The following is a 21,596-nucleotide window of genomic DNA, read 5'->3' as shown; positions in this document are numbered from 1 at the left end:
TTGGCACTTATCAGGTTTCTACATGGAAAAATATTGACAACAAAACCCAGTGTCTAGTTTAGTCTTATTCTCAGTAGCTGGACTTGAGCATATCTTTCTGTGGTGGTAACATGCTGAAGAAACTGGAGAAGAAGGTAAAAGTGTAAACATTTTGGAAAATTAATTTGAATCAGTGGAATGTGTGCTTATTTTGACAGTAGTCTCCTAATACATGTTTGGTCACACTATTATTTTTAATTGGCGATATTGCTTAAAGATATTTAGTTGCATGCTACATGTGACTGCTTTGTAACAGTTGGTATGTACATTGAAGATTTGAGTCTGAATGGAGCCTATTAAAGGCATGGTTTTTTTTTTTTTTTTAAAAGAGATCAGTATTAGCCTTTAAAAAAAATTGAGCCTGGGGAACTCATAAAATACAAACTTTAAAAATTATAAAAATGTTTTCATTTAATAAAGGAAAAAATGCAAATGTGTAAATAAATTTTGATATACACATACAGGGCAATTCAGAATGTGCCTTGAATTTGAGATCTTTGCAGTAATGTAATATTGCTGGCACAACGTTCTCATGAGAACTCTTTATTACTCAAACTCTCCAGCAGAAAAACATTTCATAGAGTGCTGCTATCTGTAAAAGATTTTCTGTTACTATTTTTAGTATTTTTGATATTTTGTTTTTAGGTGATTCATTTATAAATATGGGGAAATACTAGCATTAATCCTGAGTTTATATGTATTTTTTTTCCAAAATGTTTATTACTGACTTAAAACTTTCTGTTCCATCATGCTTTGAAAGTTTCTTAAATCAATTGAGAAGGCATTCTGAATGTAAGAGGGCAGGAAATTTAGTGTAGAAGTGGACAACTCCAGTTCTTGAGATCCACAAACAGGCCTGGCTTTCAGGATATCCACAATAAAAAATACACTGCTTCCATTGTATGCACACCTATCTTATGCATATTAATTGTGGATATCCTGGAAACTTCTGTTTGTGGCTCTCGAGTTCTAGAGCTGGCCACCCTTGGACTAGTTGTTAAATTAGGCGTGCAAGTATCCAGATGATTGGGCTGCCTAGAATATTTTCTCAGGTCTACAAAATCATGAAAGGACTTGAACAGGTAAGTGTGAATCTATTTATTCTTTTGGATAATACAAGGACCAGGGGGCTCTCCATGAAGTTAGCAAGTAGCTCCTTTAAAACAAATTGGAGAAAATTCTTTTTCACTCAATGCATAACTAGGCTCTGGAGTTCATTGCCAGAGAATGTAGTTACAGCAGTTAATGTAACCGGGTTTATAAAAGGTTTGGATAAATTCCTAAAGCAGAAGCCCATAAACTGCTATTAATCAATAAGGATTAGTAGCTTGGGATCTATTAATTTAATGTTTGGGTTCTTGCCAGGTACTTGTGACTTGGTTGGCCACTATTGGACACAGGATACTGGGTTTGATGGATCCTTGGTCTGACCCAATATGGCATTTCTTATGTTCATCAAGCAATGAGCTCTTTGTGTTTAAAGCAGTGCACATGTCTCACCCTACCTGCCCTTGGTAAGAGAAAGAGCTATTGTGTCCTGACAGATCTCTCAATAATTGCCAGTGGGAACTTGCTCTTCCCTTGACACTTCCTATGATTTAGGGATGTGCATTCATTTGGAATGAATGCAAAAAGCACAATGAAAGAGGTCAATGGTTGGTATGACTGGTGCAAAATGAAAATGGGCCTCTGATAAATATATATGAAAATTTTCATGTGTACTTGTATTTCTTTGAAAAAAAAAAGGGCCTGGTTGCCAAGGGAGGCCTAGGCTTAGTTCTGCGCTCTGCGCCAAGGCCCGGCCAGAGATTAGGTCCCAGTCAGTGCTCAGGCCTAGGCCCGGGTCCCGGTCAGCAAGGCCCAAGTCTGCAGCTGGGTCCTGGTTGCCGAGGCCTCGACCCAGCTACTGAGGCCTGGGTCTGATGTTAGGACCTAGGTTCCTGTCTGATGGCAAGGCCGGATCCAAGTTGCTGAGGCCCAGGTCTAACACCAGGGCCTGACGGAGGCTGGGTCTTGTTGCCAAGGCCTGGGCCTGGACGAATCCTTGATGCTAGTGCCCAGGTCCGAGGCTGGGTCTTGGTCACTTAAAGCTTGGGCCAGGGTCCGAGGCCTATGTCCGGCCGAGGTGGGCCCTGGTCACTGAGGCCTGAGTTTGGGCCTAGGCCTGTTGCTGGTGCTTGGCCCAAGGCTGGGTCCTGGTTGCTAAGGCTCTAGCCTAGGCCCAGTTCTGATGCTTTTTGCCTGGCTAAGGCTTGGTCCCGGTTTCTGAGGCTTGGGTATGATGCTGATGCTGATTCTAGTCATCTAGGGTCCAGGCCTGAAGCTGAATCCCAGAGCTTGGGCCTTGGTTTTATGTTCATGAACAAGGTCTTCTGATGACTTCTTTGCTTAATTCTGCAATTATAAATAACATTCTCTACCCAGAGGACATGCCCCAGTAATGTTACTGTGGCACTTTCCTCTAGGGTGGATGACGCCTTTTTGTTTTGGCCATACAACAAAATGACATTGCCGCCCTGGAAGAAGATGCCCCAGTAATACTACTGCGATACATTTTCCAGACAGGGATGTTATTTATAGATGTCAGAAGGCCTGCTCCTAGGCCTAGGCCCAGGCGTGGATCTCTGTAACCGAGACCCAGCCTTTGTTGGGGCCTGGTGCCATTACCTGTGCGAAGGCCTCAGCCTTAGTGAATAGGTCCTGTATTAGTTCCTAAGCATAAGGTCCAGGCCATTGGAAAAGAATCCGCCAAGCCACTGCATTGGGCCCAAACCTGAGCCTAGGCCTAAGTGTTAGGGATCTGGCGCACAGCTATGGCTTGGCCCCAGCGTCGGGCCTGGTCTTCAATGACTGAGATCTATTCTCTGACTGGGGCCTAGACCTCGGCCTTGGCAACCAGGACCTGTCAAGGCTAGCCCCATCAGTCCTAGGGTGAAGCCTCAGGGCTAGGTCTGGTCCTCAGTAACTGGGACCCAGCCTTTGATGCTGGCTTGACCTCATTTGTGCCCTATTGTCTGACCTGGACCTAGGTCCTGGTCTCGGTGATTGGGTCCCAGCCTCAACTTTAGCCACCGAGACCTAAATGGGGCCTTCTCCTATTGACTTCAGTGTAAAACAAAAAAAAAAAATTTTTGTTCTAAAACTAATGAAATGAATCAAATCACCCACGCAATAAACTAATGAACTGAAACATTTTTTGAGGCTTAGCATCCCTATTGGGATGATAGGCCAATTACTTAATTTCCTTAAGTTTACAGTTAGGTCCTGATTTTATAACTAGTTTTTACATTTTTTAATGCACTTTACCCATGTAAGTGGGCTTTTGAAAACTGCTATAATATATGCCATTGAATTGTCAGTGGTTTTACATGTGTTAATTGAGTGGCTTCTGAAAATTGATACAATAGTTTTACATGTAGTTGTTTAGCCCCTTTGAAAATTCACCAGTCTTGTTAGCTATTTGGTTCAAGGATGCACGGTATCTATGCACAATTTGTATGGCATCTTGGTTTAGGATATCCAATAAATGCCAAAATAAAAAAGGAAAAGAGAAGAGTTAAGAGTTGAACTGACTGATTCCTGTATAATTTGTGGTCAACCAAGCAGAAGTTGATATTTTCCTTTGCCTTGTTTTGTTACTAAGATTATTGTGGAAGTGAATTTCAGCGCAGCTGATCGAATACATAAATGCTTAGGTTTGGTTAGTGTGGTGCTTATTTTCTGGACAAGCTACAAATCCTTGGCTTCTAGTTGTTATCTTACCTCTGTGGATTGGATTGGGTGGCGGGGGTAGTATGGCGGTGGTAAACTGAGATGTCAGGAAGGAGAAAGACAATGAAAAGGAGGGATATATTTGATGAGATAGGAAGACATTGAGGTGAAGGGTGAGGTGTGTTTAAATGATGATTCCTTGTCTTTTTGCTTCACCGGTATGGAGTGCTTGGTGTTTGTGCCTCTTCCAGCCAATGAAGGCAGTTTCCTTTTTTTTTTTTTAAATAACTTTAATGACATCACTACTACTTCATGTAGCACGTTTGGAATGGATTATGTTGTTGTTCCTCTTTTCATAGTAGTGTACTGCATTGGAATCTAAATGTTAGTTCTAAAAGCTCTAACAATGTCACCTTTTGAACCCATAAAACATTCCACCATCAAAGATCTCATTTTGAAGACAGTCTGTTTTGTAGCTAATATATCTGCATGGAGAATATTGGAAATTCAGGCATTGTCATATAGTCATCTATTTTTATAATTCATCAAAGATTCACTAAGGATAGCACCAGTTCCTTTGTTTTTGCCAAAAGTATGATTCACGCTCCATATAAATCAAATTGTTACTATTGCACAATTTAAGGGCACATTCTTCATCATGGGCAGAATTCAGCACAGTTAGTCCTGTTGACATTTGTACAGCAGCTATGTGGTTGACTTTACATACATTTTCAAAACATTATAGGTTGGATGTTTTTGCAAAAGTAGACCCTTCTTATGAGGCAAGTGTCTTGAAAGCGGATTTAACATTCTTAATCAATGTAGTTGAGCTTTGGCATTTTACACTGGTCTGGTATAGCAGAAAGACAAGAAAAAAAAATTAAGGTGCCTGATAATTTTATTTTCTTTATTTCTGCTACACCAGAAATAAAGAAAATAAAATTATCAGGCAATACCCTCCTCCAAAAAAAGGTTCTTTAAAAAGAAAATTCAAGAGATGATAAAGAAAAAAGTTCTTGTCCTATTCAAATATTTTAATTATAGGCTGTAACAGAGGAATACTGGCTTCCTTTTCCTCTATAGACCAGTCCATTACAATAGGGATTTCCTTCCTTCACTGCTTGATGGAGACAAAGGGCACACCTCTTTCATGACCTCACTCTGGGATATAAAGGAGGTGTGGTCTCGGTCCAATACCAGTAGTCTGTGTCTCTGTTCGCTGGCGAACACATGAATAGGATGTAACTCCCAGGGTCAGGGTGCAGCCCTGGCCTGGTTGAGCTCTTATTGCTCCTAGGCCAACAGTCTCAAGCGGTTGATTTTCCCAGTGGGAGCAGTCTCCTAGGCACTGCTCTGAGCTTCTGGAAGTCTGTTCTAGTTCCTTAGGGGTCTGTGGAACTTCCAGAGAAAGGTGCTGGGGCCAGCACCCTTAGGGGGTCTGTGTAGCGTACAGAGCACGATGGCCATAGTTCCCTTTGGGGGTCTGCAGAACCTCAGAGAGTGGTTCCTGAATGCTCAGGAGCCTGGCAGCTCCTCCATAAAAAAAAAAGAATGGAGAGGGCTTGTCAAGGCTTTCTCTCTCTCTCCACCCCTGGCTCTTCCTTTCCCTGTCTGCTCCCTCTCCCTGTCTTACAGGTGAAGGAGCAGTCACAAGAAAGTAGAAGCTGGATGTGCTATCATGCAGTGGGTCCCTGGAGGTGATGAGTTGTGGCTGTGCTGTTTTAATGCTAGAAATATGTATGACTGGGAAAGAGAGATAATACAGAAGCTGAGCAGTCTCATTTACCACAGGAGAAGGGGAAATTTAACCCCCTGTGGTTGGACTGTTGGCCTGATTGTCTCTGCAGCTTGTCTGTAAGACTGGTATAACTTTGCTATGTATATGTGCATAGTATGATGCTTTTAATGAGGTTTACCAAGTTCAGGTGGGGCAAGGCCCATAAAAACAACTGCAGACATTGCTCAGTGTGAGTTTTGATCTATAGAGCCAAGCAAGTTTTTAATCCTGCAGGCTCCCCTTAATTGGTAATGCTCTGTCTACAGAGCCAATAGATGGTATTGCTCTGTGAGGCCAAGTAGGATTTCTTAAATAATGCGGTAACTGTTGACCCAAACAGATATAATTCTGAAATTGCAGGGCAGGGCCAGGGGCAAAGATGCATGTACTCATGTGTCCATGGCCAAGGCTGAACCCACTCTACTTCTCACCATGGCCACTTACAGGCTAGACAATAAAGAAGGTAGGGGACCATCCATTCCTATTTGGTCAAGAAGGTGCTGCTTCATGGATTTGATAGCTCCTGAAGGGAATACTGTTGTATTTGCTAAGAACTGAAGCCTTATCTGGGTTGATGGAGGACTCATTTAAGTTCTTTCTGGTGATCAGGACCTTATAAGGGGACAACAGCGAAAGAAGGGGTATTCTATCTCAGTAATGCCAACCATATTAAAGGCATGGAAGTTCCGCATCCCTAATCCATATCACATTTGGAGAATTGTTTTGAGGATTACTTCTCTAAGAAAGACCTTCTCTTCTAGGAAACAGTGTCTCATGTACTTATACAAGTGGGCCTAACGAAGGATGGGCACTTGGTCTCAAGAAGACCCAGTTAGCAGCCTTCACATGTGATGGAAGTCGAGTTAAAGGCGCCCTAGTGCATCTGGTTACAGAATGTCTTATGTTAGGTGTAGATCACAGTTGTGACTCAGTGGGAACTTAATCAGGCGCTAAAGGCCTTGGGCAGGTGGACTTGTTGAGCCACTAAAATAAATTAAGTCATGTTTTCTGAGGTCTTGCTTCCTTGAAGGAATTGGGCATGGTCAAGATACATTGCTGGGTTGCAGGCTGTGCTCTGCAGATAGCCTTATCTAAGAGCTCCACAAGGCTTGGGTCCATCATTCTTGCCCCAACTAGTATAGCCATTCTGAGGAAAGTAATCAGAATCTCCTCCAGCCCTCTGTGGTAAGGCTGACCCCAAAAAAAATTGTGATATATATATATATATAGATAGATAGATAGATAGATCATAAACTCTGATTAGGAGATGTACGTCAGGTTCTATTGACTTACCTGAAGGTGATAACCTATGATTTTAGAACAGACAACTTGTTTGTGGTACGTGGGGGTGACTGGAAAAGGTAGTGCTCAGAGTTCATTCTATAAGGGCACAAACCTCATCCTGGGCAGAGGCAGGCTGGCCTCACCAGAGGGAATTTGCAAGGCAGTATCCTGGTTATCCTTAAACCCTCGTAGTGAACAGTGTAGATGAGGCATATGGGCCAAAGCAGACACTGCCTTGGAGGCAAGGATTGTGAAGACAGTCCTGTTTTCTTCCTGTCGGGTTTAGGGTCTCGCTCTGGTGTCTCCCTGTTGTAATGAGCTGGTTTAGCAGATGAAAAAGAAGGTGAAATTATTTACCTGATTCTTTTCTTGAGTACTACTAAATCAGTCCAGAACCCACCCAGGAAGAAAGGGCAAGGAGAACTGTGGGAACTATAAGTAGCTTGGGAGGAATGCCTGGATGCTTACTACCTCTTCAGCCTCTTGCTATCCTTTCACTCGGCATACCTTTTGATTTCACTCAGAGCGGTCACAGTACCCACTAGTAGCTGTTTTTTTTGAAACAAAAAAAGAGAATGGCATTAGAAGGAATCTCTAGTGGTCACCTTGCTTTGGCAACAGACTACTGGTATTTGACAGGGATCACACCCCCTTTATAGCCCAGAGTGAGGTCATGAAAGAGAAGTATCCTCTGTCTCAGTCGAGCTGTGGAGGAGGGAAATTCCTATTGTGATGGACTGGTCTAGCAGTACTCAAGGAAAGAAAATTATCAGGTAAGTAATTTCACCTTAACAGGTTCCGAGCATATCATATGTAGTAGAAATGATGTCATTCTAAAAAAAAACATTTATTTAAAGAAGCTTTCTAATAGTTCTTTTCTTTTGCTCCAGCTATTTCTATTTTAACCTTACTCCACTTTGCAGATGCTAGTAATATTATTTTATTATGTGTTGTTAGCTTGTATATTGTGACTTTGTCATTATTATGAGCATTTTTATTATACCTCGCCCCAAACTTTGGAAAGGTGGGCAATAAATGCTTTAAAATAAATAAATAAATGCCTGGACTGGTGTAGTAGAAATAAAGGAAAGAACATTATCAGATACAATTTTAATCTCTTCTTGATGGGCATAAGAGAAGGGAGGTTAAAGAACACACAATGGAGCAGAAAGTGAGAGGGGAGAGGCCAGAAAGTTGAGTTTTGAGAATTTTCGATGTGGTTTTTGTTTGTCTTTTGTCTTAATTATTCCTTATTTGTATAGCTTTCATCTTGTTGACTTTCATGACCTTCACACTAAGAAGCTGATAGTTATGTTATTGTCAGCTGTAAATAAAAGAATGAGTGAGGCTGGGAATGCTTTCCTTAACCTTTTAGGTGTGTTTTCTTAGAAACATATTTTGCCTAATCTTTAAATGGTCCATAGAAAGGTGTGAGAGAACATGCCAGCAAGTGAGATTGAGAGAAGACATGCACATATAGTAACATAGTAATGACGACAGAAAAAGACCAAAATAGTCCATCTAGTCTGCCCAGCAAGCTTCCCAAGGTAGTAACTGCTGCTCTGTGCAGGTTACACCCATGTTTCTCTTAAGGGTAGTAACTGCCACTCCATGCAGGTTACCCCCTTGTTTCTCAAGGGTAGTAACTGCTGCTCCAAGCCGGTTAAGCTTTTTTATTTATTCCCATCCTCTAGCCTTTTAGGGATCCACAGTGTTTATCCCATGTCCCTTTGAATAACATAACATGTTGCTTATCCAAGAATCGTTTTTTAAACATTATTTCATACCGAGTCTAAAAGATTAAATTATAGAGCCTGCAACCACTCTTTAAGACATCATTTGCCAGCCAGTTTGCCATGAACCTTTCTTCCAGCTAGCCAGAAAAGAGTAGAGGAGGATCAGAGCTGCTGCTGCTATCAGCCGAAGTAAAGTCTTAATATTTCCTATCTGACTACCTGACCTGCAGGATGGCCTACCGCCAACAGGGGGAGACAGTGGGCAGCTTATCTACTGCTTTCTCCTCAGCCAACTTTCCTTTGCAGTTGAAATCATGCAGGGCCTCATAGCCTCACAAAACCTGCTAACCCCATGTAGTTCTGATTGCAGAGGGAAGCCTGCAGAGGAGGAAGAAACAGCATGAAAGCACTGTTTGCTGACATCTGCCTGTTGCTGGACTGGGGAAGGGGGAATAGGAAGAAAGGACAGATGAATATGCCAGGGATGTGGGGAGAGAGACAAATTAATCTCCCGGGGGGGGGGGGGGGGGTATGGACAGATTGCTTTGGAGAGGTGGGAAGATAAGATGATGCCAGAGGAGAAAGAATGGAAGGATGCCAAGAAGGTTGGGAATGAGGGAAGAAAAGGGAAGGTGATAGTGATAGGGGAAGTTAGAGAGATTTAAATAACCCCAAGAAGTAAATATACTGAGGCGGGCCTCTTACAATAGAAAGGAAGCTCAGAAACATGAAGTCAAGAAATGAGAATGAAAGGTGTTCGACACGGGAGTAATCCAAGAGATATTCTTTTATAGAAAGGATAGTGGAATCATGAAACAATTTCTCCATCCAGGTGGTAGATACAAGGACCATATCAGAATTCAAGGAAACATGGGACAAGCACATGTTTGAGGGATCTGTGAGTGATAGGAAGGGACTATAAAGCTAAGCAGAAGATGTGGATGGACCATATGGTCTTTATCTTCTGTCATGTTCTAGGTTTCTATGGGAGTGGAGGGGAGAGGGAAGGGAAATTAAGATGCTGATACCAGAGGAGGGGGAAAAGAAGATGGCGAGCAGGGTGTGCCACAACATGAGAAATATTGGGAACCTCTGATCTAAGAGCAAGGCTTGTAGACATTGAAGCTGTAAATGAATGCCTTTGTTTTTATATTTACAGTGGTTTGCTGTCTTGATGCGGTGTGTGAAGTTCTTGTGTATCCCTGAATATTTAGGAGAGTAGGAGTCAAGATGGAATGTAAGTATCTGCTCGTTGTATTTGCATAAATGTCAGCAGTGTTTTGACGACATACCTTTTTGCGAGAATGTCTTTTCAGAACCATGCAAACACTGCATCTGTTGTCTGGTGGAATTACATTTATGGTATTGTAAGGGTAGCTAGTAGGTGTTAACTATTTTAATTGTTTTAACTAAGAGTTAATGTGTTTTTTACTGAGTAAATCTGAGAACAGTTAAAAATAGGAGCCAAATTATATACATTTTTTCTAACATGATGGCTTAAGCTACTGAATCATTATGAATACTATACATATATTACATGATAACATGGCTGCAAAGCATGGTGATAGAATACTTATTTTTACAGTCTAAAATGTGTTGCATTTGATCTGTCTCAGACTTCAGAGTCAAGGATTTTGATACAGCCTACTTGCATGGCTGTTTAACTAAAAATGAAATTTCTTCCTATAATTCCACTTGTCTAGAATAAATGAATGTTGGAAAATAAAGGGAGTAATTATGGATGTTGATAAAAAAAAAACTTCACTGAAACTGTGCTTGGAGAATGTTCTAGTTGTGTCAGGCCGGATCAAAAATGAAGTATTTTTGGAATAGATGAAATCTCAAGCTTTTGTAAATTTGCTTCACTTTTCAGAGTTTCAGTCTTGGCTCCCATTGTTGGAGGATTATAAACTGCCTCTTATGCTGAGCCTTTCAGAACCACTGGCTGCTTGTTCAACCTCTGTTGTCCAATTTTGCCCCTAGGGCTTGAGCATATATGCAAGTTGAGCTGACCATCCTAAAAAATAAACCTGTCATTTGATATAAAATATCTGGGTACTAACAGAAAAACTTTCTGGTTTTATATGGGTGCAAGGTTAATCTGTTTCCTGTTAGACATATGGTTGAGGTATTTAAGTTCAGAGCACAATTTTGCAGAAAAATCTTTAATTTCTGAAATAATGACTCTGTCATGCTACTAATTAAAAAGAATTCACACTGCCATGGCTACTTGTAACATTGGCAGTCAGGAGACCCAGCTGTGAACATGAATTCTGTATCCATATTCTCCATTAACATTTAACAGTTATTTATTTAAACAACTAGTATCCTGCTCTAGGGAGATATTAGGGGTGAATATTCACAAATCTTTGTTTGCATAAAAATGAACAGACATGACATAAACACAAAATCAGATGTAATACAAACAAAAGTACAGGGTGGCCCATGGAAAAGTAGCCCACCTCCAATACCAGTGCCGGGAGGCAGGCTATTTTTCCATGGGCCACCCTGTATAATTATAGCACTGGAGAATTAGTCAAACCTGTTAGTGAAGTGTCTGCAACTACTTCACAAGGATGACATTGAAGCTGTAATCAATATTCTGTATCAAAGCTCAACATTACTCATTCAATGTGAGTGTGACTAGATAAGTCTGTAGCAGTTTCTAACCTGGGACAAGGACAATTCAGATTTGAGAACCTCTGAAGAGAATTCAGGAGAACTGGACCAGCCACCCCAAACAATCTGTCCCTAAGATTCAGCCTGCCTTACAAGTTTAAGGGATGGTACATCAAGCAAATTACATGATGATGACCACAGAAGGTGGGGGAAAACAAATTTAGAGCGATGGAAAAAATGGCGTAAATTAAGAGAAATGTATATGCCGCCTATACACAGCTCTACGCAGCTTTAAATTAATGGCTTTAAATAGCAATGTGAAGATTTTGAAATTGATTCTCCAAGGTACGGGGAACCAGTATACATAGTAACATAGTAATGATGGCAGAGAGAGATCAACTCTTCCATCTAGTCAGCCCAGCAAGTTTGTTATGATAGTAACTACCACTCTTGAGTAGGCTACCCCCATGTTTCTGTTAAGGGTAGTAAATGCCGTTCTGTTCAGGTTACCCCCAAGCCTTATGTTAACTATCAAAACCAAGCAACTGTCAAACTCATAAGAAAATTACAAAAAGCAACATTTTTACAAGGTGAGCATCCTTCTTGATAATTAATATAGCACTGCTTGAACATATTTTGCTTTTTGACTTGGCCATAGAAGCAATCCTATGTTTTTTACCTGATATCTGCATATCAGTACCCCAGACCATAAAAGTCAGGGCCCAGGGTTGATTGTCGTCTGAATCCAGTTCAGAGTCCATTGAAGCAGAGAGCGATGTTACAGTTGTGTCAAAATAATGAAAACTAATTGGTTAAGGGTAGTAATCCTCATGCCTTCTGTTAGGGATGATAGGTGCTGCTCCATGCAGGTTAACTAAAGTCGGTGTGATGCATTTGCATATGGGAATGTCAGTGATCTTATGAGCAGCAGCGTTTTGAATTAGTTGAAGGACTCTAAAGGTGGATTGTGTTCTTAAAGACCACCCTATTTAATTACTCATTCTTGACAACTTGTTGTTCACAACTCTCTTGAAAACCAGTCCTGTCAATAAGTTAGTTCAATCTTTTCCAGCTGTCTCCAGGAGTTACACCTAGCTGGTCTAGTTTTCCAGATCCCTATATGCATATGACAGACTTGCATACACTGTGTCTCCAGTATTTGCAAATCTATCTCATGCATATTCATTTTAGGTAACCTGAAAACCAATCTCAAGGATGTAAGCAATATATAGTTAATTCTAGATATGTAAAAGGGCATATCCTTGATGCATTATTTCTGAACAGTAGGCTTAGTTTCTGAAGAATGTGGATGTTAACTTTTTAGTGTTAATTTGGATGGGAATGATCAACTAAAAATGTAGTGTTAATGGAAAAAAAAATAACTTTTAGCTAAAAGAACTTAACAGCTGTAAAATTCCTTGAATCTTTTGATCAGTCGCTTTTTCAAAAACATGAGCATCTAGATTGTTTGAAAATCATTGGTATCAGATAGCAAATCAACAGTTGATGCATTTAGCCCCTATGAAAATTAAGGTTATCAAATCAGCGTGTCTCAGCATGTTTTACAGATGATCTTAGCAGTTTGAAACAAAAAGGAAGGCTATTGGAATATAAATAGCATAGTTCCATAAAGGAAGAGGCCAAGGTAATTCATAGGGTATGTTTTATATGATTATAATTTAAAAATTAAAGAGCAAATGGATTATTGGGTTAAGAAAATTATTAGCCATGAATAGCCCAAAGGCACTATTTGATGTAACAATTTTATAGTTCAAAACAGTAAACAAAAGGCACCTCTTACTTATATTTTCTAAACGTGGCTCAAGAAAGACAGCATAGATGCTGTTCCATGTATCAACAAATTGGTTGTAAATAATAATTTTTTAAAGTACCGCATCAGCAAGCCTTCAACGTGTTCAATCCGGCCCAATTGAACCGTTTTATAGCTTACATGTGGAACTACTGCCCCTGAGGTTGAAAATACTTCTATTAATGTAACTAAATTTTCTATTTTATTTTTCAATTTGATAAACTCCAGGAGAAATTGCTAGTTGATGTATTGGATCCTTTGGAGAGTTTTTGCTGAAGGGAAGGATGGAAATCTCTTAGAATGTTGATGCCTGATGTTTGTATTTGCTTGCTGTGGTCAGACCATATGGTAATTTTGCATAGCCATTGCCTATATGGCTTTTGAAAGATTGTGGCTTGGGATTGTGTAGCACTCTGTAATGTATTGTAAATGCATCTTTATGGGAAGGGATTTATTCAAATAAATTGAGAGAGGCTACAATTCGTCCCATTTTAAAGAAGCCTAATCTAGATGCTTTGGCTGTAACAAATTATAGACCTGTTTTTATTGTGCCTTATATAGGCCAGCTTTTCTATAAGGGTGAAGTAGTTGTTGAAAATAATCTTTTAAATCTTGTCAGATGGGATTTTGCCTGTATCATAGTTCTGTAACTCTTCTGGCAATTTTAAAGATTCTTTGAAGTGGTTTGGATTGGGAGTTAGACTTCATGGTGGTCTTTTTAGATTTGTCCCAGGAATGCTTGAAATCTAAAGGTATAAATGTCTGCAAATTTTTTTTGTATGCATTTTGGTAGCACATATACTACAAATTGATTTTTTTTTATTTTAAAATTGCCTTGAGCTCTTACATTTAAAAAGATAAGTAATTACTTACTTTGACTTGTGCACATGAAAGATTTAGTAGAGATCGTGAATTGGGACTACTTGACTGTATAGTCTGATGTAGGAACTTATCCTTGGAAACTGGTGTTACATGACACTTGCTCTGTCAGCTGTTTTGAGAACATGAATCTGACTGTTACTGCTCAGTTTCTAATTATAAGTTTCACTTGAGTTATTAAAGTCTATTTTAGAAATACTTTCCATTTTGGCTTAAATTAGATATATGAATAGGTAGCTCATGTTCATCACATGTTGGTTTTAATCTGAGAAAGTGTAGCACATTTTTCTGTTCATAAATTTTGCATGCCAAGAAAGCTGTCAGCACACTAGTCATTTTTTAGTGCTTTAATCTGTTAAGAAAATATATGTTCAAGTAAGCATGCAGTTGCCACACTGTAGAAAAGTATCAAACCAGAATATGGTTCATATAGCAGCTAAAGCTAAGGAATGCGCACACTAAATACTGGACTGATTACAATGTATTTTGACTCGACACACACTGAGCTAAATGGGCCAAAATAATTGTGGTGGTGATGGCCTGTGGCCCAGCTTGCAATGAATATACACATGGGGATAGCTGACTCTAGTTCTGGAGATCTAACAAGTTAACCAAATGCTCAAATTTAGCTTGCTCTTTTTGACTAACTTAAACCTCCAGCAAAACAGAAGAAGAAACAGTTATGAATATATGCAGATCTATCTGATGCTCTCTGAGTATCCTGGAGATCTCAAAGACCGGAAACGGCTATCCTTAAGTTTCTATGGGGATGATGGCTATGAGGTTTTAACACACATTTTAAATAGAAAAGTTCAATGTTTTCATTAATGTTTGTAACTGTATAAAAGATTTAATTTTTTAAAGAAAGGTACAACTTAGAGATACATTCTATGGCATGCTAGTAGATTATTATTTAAAAGTTTGCAGGACTTTTTAAAACATTTCATGGTATGCAGTGTTTATTATAGTTGAAATGGTTGACTGGTAGTATAATTTTTTTTTTTAATTTTTGCTTTAAGCAGTTGTAGGAATACTACAGAGTAAGTACTGTTATTTACACATAATCTTAGTTTTTATGCAAGCCTGGACTACTTATGTGTACATCAGAAAAAGGGCTCTGTAATCTGTGATTGCAGTTAAAGATGAAGCAAGTGTCTGAGTTTAGTTTTAGGGCAAAAGATAGTATTGACTAGGGCATGAAACTCTTAAATTTATCAGGAATAATTTGCTTCAATTTAGCACAGTAGTATTTTACAATTCCACCCTCCTTCCCCAAGATTTCAGTATGTATATTGTCATGTAAATTATGAAAACCTATATCTTGAGGCATTTTGAAGCTGATCTTGTGTAGGAACTAAAGTAATAAAATGTTTTATGTGCTGGCAATTTGGGTATACAGTATGATTAAGAAACCTGTACTATAACTCATAAAGTAAACTCTGCTGCCTGCCAGTTTGGAGAATGATTTTAATTTTCTATCATAAGGAGGAATAGCCTAGTGGTTAAAGCAGTGGGCTGTGAACCAGGAGACCAGGGTTTGAGTCCTGCTGTCACTCCTTGTGACCTTGGGCAAGTCACTTTACCCTCCATTGCCTCAGGTACAAACTTAGGGCTGGATTTTAAAAGGGTTACGCACATAAGGTACGCGCGTAACCCTTTTAAAAAAAAACCCTGCGCGCGCCGAGCCTATTTTGCATAGGCTCGGCGGCGCGCGCAAGCCCCGGGATGCGCGTAAGTCCCGGGGCTTGCAAAAAGGGGCGGTTGGGGGCGTGGCCAGGGTGTGTGGTTTTCGATCGGGGAGGCAGTAGTAACTTTTCTGATAAAGGTAGGGGGAAGGGTTAGATAGGGCCGGGAGGGTGGGTTAGGTAGGGGAAGGGAGGGGAAGGTGCGGGGGTGGAGGGAACGGTCTGCGCGTGCAAATTGCACAAATGTGCACCCCCTTGCGCGTGCCGACCCCGGATTTTATAAGATACGTGCGTATCTTATAAAATCCAGCATACTTTTGTTCGCGCCTGATGTGCGAACAAAAGTACGCATGCGCGCTCTTTAAAATGTACCCCTTAGATTGTAAGCCGCTCTATGCAGGTTATCCCCAGCCCTCTGAGATATCACAAACCTAAGTTTGAGATATCTCAGATCAAATGTCGGTATATAATAAATAAAAATATTTCATTTTACAAATATGACCATATACAAATTTACATGTACCTTAACAGGTCTTTCTTCAGCTTGTGCCAAACACATTTAAGTAAGTTTGCCCATTGGTAATATTGACAGTAATAGTTATATTGTTTTAATATTGACAGGGGCATTATTTTGAATACTTAATTGTTGTGGTATTGAAAAACCAGGGCTGAATTCAGCAGCAAAACGATCAGAATTGCCCAATCAGTAGCATCCAGGGAGCATTAATAAGACTAGAATTAGAGGAGCCTATGTGGTTGTTCAGAAGAGCAGTCCTGCACCTGCTGAGAACTGGCCATTGCTTGAGTGTATTAGGATGATTTAGGATGATGACCAGCATAACTAGATCCATTTTATTCCAAATATTTTGGAATGTTTAGATTGAAAAAGTAGCTTTAGAAGATTTAAATTGTTTAGTTTAATAAATTAAAGAAAAGCTACAGAGAAATAGATGTTTAACTGTGTGGTTTATCCTCCTTTGCTGCCTCTCAGAAGAGAGAATTTTGAGAGAAATTTATATTGAACAGTTTACAGTTAGTAGCATCTCCTGGTTATGTCTGTTTTTTTTTTTTTTAATTTAATGTTTATAATTGCATGCAATGTGAGAAGGACATGCAAAATTAAGGCAAAATATATGTTCCAATGAAGTAAAAGTGTTTTGTAATGTATTCTGTTAAAGAGAAATAAATAACGTCTTAAAAAAAAAAAAAGCAAGTCCAGAGAAATAATGGAATTCTAAGAGGTAGACAAAACAGAACAAAAATATATAGTAACATAGTAATGACAGCAGAAAAAGACCAAATGGTCCATCCAGTCTGCCCAACAAGCCTCCCATGGCAGTAAATGCCGCTCTGTGCAGGTTACTCCATGTTCCTGCTAAGGGTAGTAACTGCCACTCCGTGCAGGTTACCCCCATGATTCTGTTAAGGGTAGTAACTGCCGCTCCATGCAGGTTACCCTCAAGCCCACTATAAATAATGCTGATAAATGGACATGCTGAAGTTGTAACTCTGGGGGAAAAATAGCTACAGTCTTTCATTGAATAGTAAAATAAGCAACCAGATTTTATCCTCAAAACAAAATAGACGTAGCTGAAGAAGAAACATTGTGGATTCAAGGTTTTGTCTTGAGCACCTAAGGTCAAAGAGAATAATCTTGAAAGTGTACAGTTGTATTTAATTAAAGAAAAAAAAAGTGTATCCCAAAGAGAAAGTAGCTCTCAGTTTAATAACTTCAGAGGTTCAAAAACCTTCTCTTTCATTCTTTGGTGGTTCTAGAGAGGTCAGGATACATTCTAATCTTACGTTTAATATTTAAGTAAAAAGTCTGTGACCATAAAGAACATTTGCCTAACCCAATACTATTCCTCTTGATGGCAAATGTGATCAAAAGCATAACCTTAGAAACTGAAACTTCTAGAGAGTCCCTAGTACTATCAGGAATCTGTTGTTTTCACCCTTGTCCCAGGATAATCAATGTTCCATTTCACAGCAAAACTTTTAGATTTCTGAAGAATATTCAGATAGAAAATATGTCTTTAAAATAGACAGGAAAGACTCTTTCAAGACCTGGAGTGCTTCTACTAAATCATTTTTAATTTTAATTTTTTATAATATTTTAAATTACATGAAAACATAATCTATTCATCATGGTATACAAGAAACAAAACAAAAAAGTCAAAGCAAATAACATGCAGAAGCAAATGTAAGTCCACCATAAGGGAGATCCAAAAGGTGAATTAAAATAAGATCAAATTATATAAGAAAATAAACTCATCAAAGACCCAAGATCCAACAATAATATTGAGGCAGCATGTTCAGGTTCAACAAAAGTATACCCGTTTCCTTGATAACCCATAACATAGCTACAGAGGGATTTGAGAAAAAATATGGCACCCAGTGGCTCAAAACAAATTTTCCTAACCCTGAGGATTTTTAGATAAATCAGGAAACATCCTAACAGATTTCCCCAAAAATTTATTTAGGCATTTTTATATACCGAAACATATTGTATACACTTCATGTTGGTTTACATTGTATCTGTGGACTGTCTTTAATGATGTGTCCTAAAAAGCATTAAAACAAATAAATAACCCTATAAATAGTAAAAACATCTAAAATTCGTCTAAATTTAATTTTTACAAAATAAAATACATAAAATTCATTCAATATCAAACTAGTTATAAAATAGGGTTTATAATAGACATTCTTTGTAATAGGCTAGATTCACAGGGGGAGTCTCAAGAGTCTCATACTACTTTGTTGAACGCCTGTGCGAACAACCATGTTTTTAGCTGTTTCTTAAAAGGTTGTATGCTCGCCTCTAAACGTATATCCAGTGGAAGAGTTCCACAGTTTTGGGCCAGTTATAGAGAGGGCCCTTTCTCTGACTGCATTAAGATGTGCTGATTTGGGAGATGGAACTGGGAGAAGTGCTTTACCTAGGGACTTCAAATTACGAGAGGGTGTGTGGATGCGAAGGGCTGCATTTAGCCATTAGTTATTATTGCCATAGATGGTTTTATGAATAAGCTCAAACATTTGTATTCGATTCGAGAATGGATAGGGAGCCAGTGAAGGCTCATCAAGATTGGGGTGATATGATCAAATTTTTTGGAATTGGTTAACAGATGCGCTGCAGCATTCTGCAAGAGTTGCAAAGGGCAAATAGATGTTAGCAGTAAGCCCCAAAAAAGGGCATTACAATAATCCAACTTTGATAATAACAGAGCTTGGAGCACCGTTCGAAAATCATTATAGTGTAACAAAGGTTTTAATTTCCTTAAGATTTGTAATTTATAATTATGGTCTTTATAAATGCCTTTAGGTGAAGTTCACTATCTAATATTGCCACTTGACTTATATTGCCTCTTGACTAATATTGCCTCTTGACAAATATGGCCTCTTGACAAATATGCGCAACACTAAGTCCATGATGATACAAAAGTTGTATTTACCTCCTCCAAAAAGATCTCAAGTAATATGTCAGCTTCCAAGTAGTGAGCTAAGGCATCAGATTCCTCACTTCTCTCAACAAGAACTGGTTTAAATCCAGGAGCATAAAATACTTAAGAGAATGGTAGAACCACATCTAGAGAAAATTTTAATATAGCTAGGAAATGTCTTTATCATCTAAGGAGATCAATTATATTGAGAAAACATAATTATATGTTGTTTTTAGTATCTTGCCATATCTTCCTTCTCAAACAAGAAATGTCTTTCACCAAGTTAGTCTTAGTGTTTTTATAGCAAAACTATCTGTTTTAGAACTTGCTCAATGTTAGTGTTGCAATCTTGTGGTGCACAGTTGTAGGAGGAAAACTTGAGCTCTGTGTCAGCTTTAAACTTGTAAAGTTGGAAGACACATCCAGCTAAAGTCCCCTCAATCCTGGCCATTATATACCAAATATCTGATCGAAACTGCCTCGGTGGGGGGAGGAGGGGGTGTGCTGCAGAGTTTCAGTTCCATCACTGGCATAGAGAACATTCTGGTTGAGAGCAAGAGCAAATCCCTCCAGCAATGGCGGTTGCTCTTTTCCATCTGAGCTGAAGGAGACCAGTGATACCATCCTCTCTTCCTCAGTCTCCACCCGCTGAGCCCAGTTGGCAGAAACTACAGCAGCTTCAGAGCTTACAAATGAGTCACTTGGATCAGTTGCTAGTGTTGAGGGCACGGTGGGGTAAGCTGGAACCTTGCGTTTCTTTTTTCTCACTATCTTGGGGAAAAATGCAATTGAAATTAAAAAAAATTAACATTTTTTTTAAAAAGATGCGATGTCAGGAGTTTACTTAAATCGTCTACTGATGGGGATATCTCCAGCTTGGGTTCTACTGAATGTTTTTAAAACTAATCCACCCCACATGTATTCAAAGTTTTTGGAAAATTAACTCTTAGATTTTTAAATTTGAAGGTGTTCATAACAATTTCCAGTGTCTATGAAATAGAAAAGATCTTTCATAAAAAATTTGCTAAGAATCTGCTGATTTAAAACTTTGTTCGTGTTAGCATGTTTTGTAGCAAACTCTTTAATATCAAACTTACAGGCAAGAATCTAATTTTGCAATCCTTAACATATAATTGCTGAATGTTTATACAAGCTTGTTGATAGGTCTCCATGGACAGCCACTAGTAATCTCCTTCAAGGAATTAGCATTCTCTCCCACTGTTACAGTAGCCTCCTTCAAAACTAAAAGACCATTCTAGTGCTCTGTAAGTTTTTTGTTCATGCTGAATCCAGTGTTGTCACTGAAGGGGTATAAGAAGTATCCTTTTCAGTCTGACTCAGCAAGGAAGAAGGGAGTTAGCTCCAAGGGAGTACCTTCTACAAAAGTACTCATTTGCAAAGTTAGACATTTTTCAGGTAACATTAACAAATCCAGAAAAACTGGCTGGCAGACAGCATTTGGTGCTCCCATCCACAAAAGTTATTCTCCTCTGCCCTTTCTTAAGAAACCAAAGCAAGGATCTCCATTTCCATACCCTCTCATCACCACATCATCTACAGTGGTCTCAGATATCACCTTCTATCAGACTCCATGACAGCTCTTTGTGATCTCCAGCACCTAATTTCACCCTGTAAATACTTCAGGACTCTAATCTCAAATGACTTCAACATTCACATCGATGAACCATACCTGGACATCTCCCAAGAATTCCATACCTGGACATCTCCCAAGAATTCCTATCTTCCCTGGAGGCCCTCAACCTTAACCAACTAATCGTGAAGCCAACCATTGAATCAGGCCACACACTCAACCTGAGTTTAGTCCCTCTGCAATTCCTAAAAGATTATACAATAGAAAATATATGGACCATCAAAGTTTCTGGACTCACCATCACCTAATAATTTGATATCCACCCACTCGCATCCCAGGAATCCAAACCAGTGAAAACCACAAAATGGTTTGGCCCAACATCACACTTCAACCTAGCGTCACTCCTACCCCCCCTCCCCCCAAAGTTCATCAGAAGACCTTCCCTTTCCCCCTCCAACTGCAGTGTCCAACCTAGTAGACGGCTGGAACTCGGATCTTACGTTGGCCACAGATAAGGTTGTCCCATGGACACCATCACCATCAAAAACTCTAAACCAATCCCCTAGTGTATGCCAGATCGACAAGAAAGAAAAAGAACCGTAGACAGTTGGAATGGAAATGGCAAAAATCAGTCTCAATCTGACAAGATTGAATGCAGGTGGCATCACATTGCTTACTGCAGGGCAATCACTGAAGCAAAGAGAGCCTACTACACAAAAACCATCACTCAAGCAGAAAACATTCCTAAGGCGCTTTTCCAGATCATCAACAAACTCCTGAGCACCTTTGACTCCCTTTCTCAAAACAGACTCTCACTTCAATAAACTAGTAAGGGTGTGCAGCCTCCAAAATTTTTTAAAATTTTGTTTCCCTCCCCCCACCTCCCCGGGTATCCTTTTGTTAAATGTTTTGTTTCAGCTCCTTTGCTGAAATAAAATAAACATTTAAAAAAAAAAATACAAAACCCCAAAACAAAACGGAGCCTCTCCAGGCACTCACCCATCCCAAAAAAGTGCCAGGGC

At 39.4% G+C, this 21,596-nt stretch overlaps 1 protein-coding gene across 5 annotated transcripts in view; it reads left to right on the top strand.

Moving 5' to 3' along the window:
• SGMS1 (sphingomyelin synthase 1) overlaps nt 1-21,596 on the top strand; it is a 338,660-nt gene that overhangs the window by 103,235 nt on the left and 213,829 nt on the right. For 4 of the 5 annotated variants that reach the window (XM_029609798.1, XM_029609794.1, XM_029609795.1 and 1 more), the window contains exon 2: nt 9,707-9,784. The gene's annotated coding sequence lies outside the window, so the exon portion shown is untranslated. Of the gene's footprint in view, nt 1-114; nt 135-9,706; nt 9,785-21,596 lie in introns of those variants that run through there. The other variant, XM_029609796.1, reaches the window with a different exon arrangement.

Source organism: Rhinatrema bivittatum, chromosome 7 (assembly GCF_901001135.1).
Source record: "Rhinatrema bivittatum chromosome 7, aRhiBiv1.1, whole genome shotgun sequence".
In the NCBI taxonomy this organism is placed as follows: domain Eukaryota; kingdom Metazoa; phylum Chordata; class Amphibia; order Gymnophiona; family Rhinatrematidae; genus Rhinatrema; species Rhinatrema bivittatum.
Note: the sequence above shows the minus strand (reverse complement) of the source record. Positions and strands in the feature narration are given on the sequence as shown.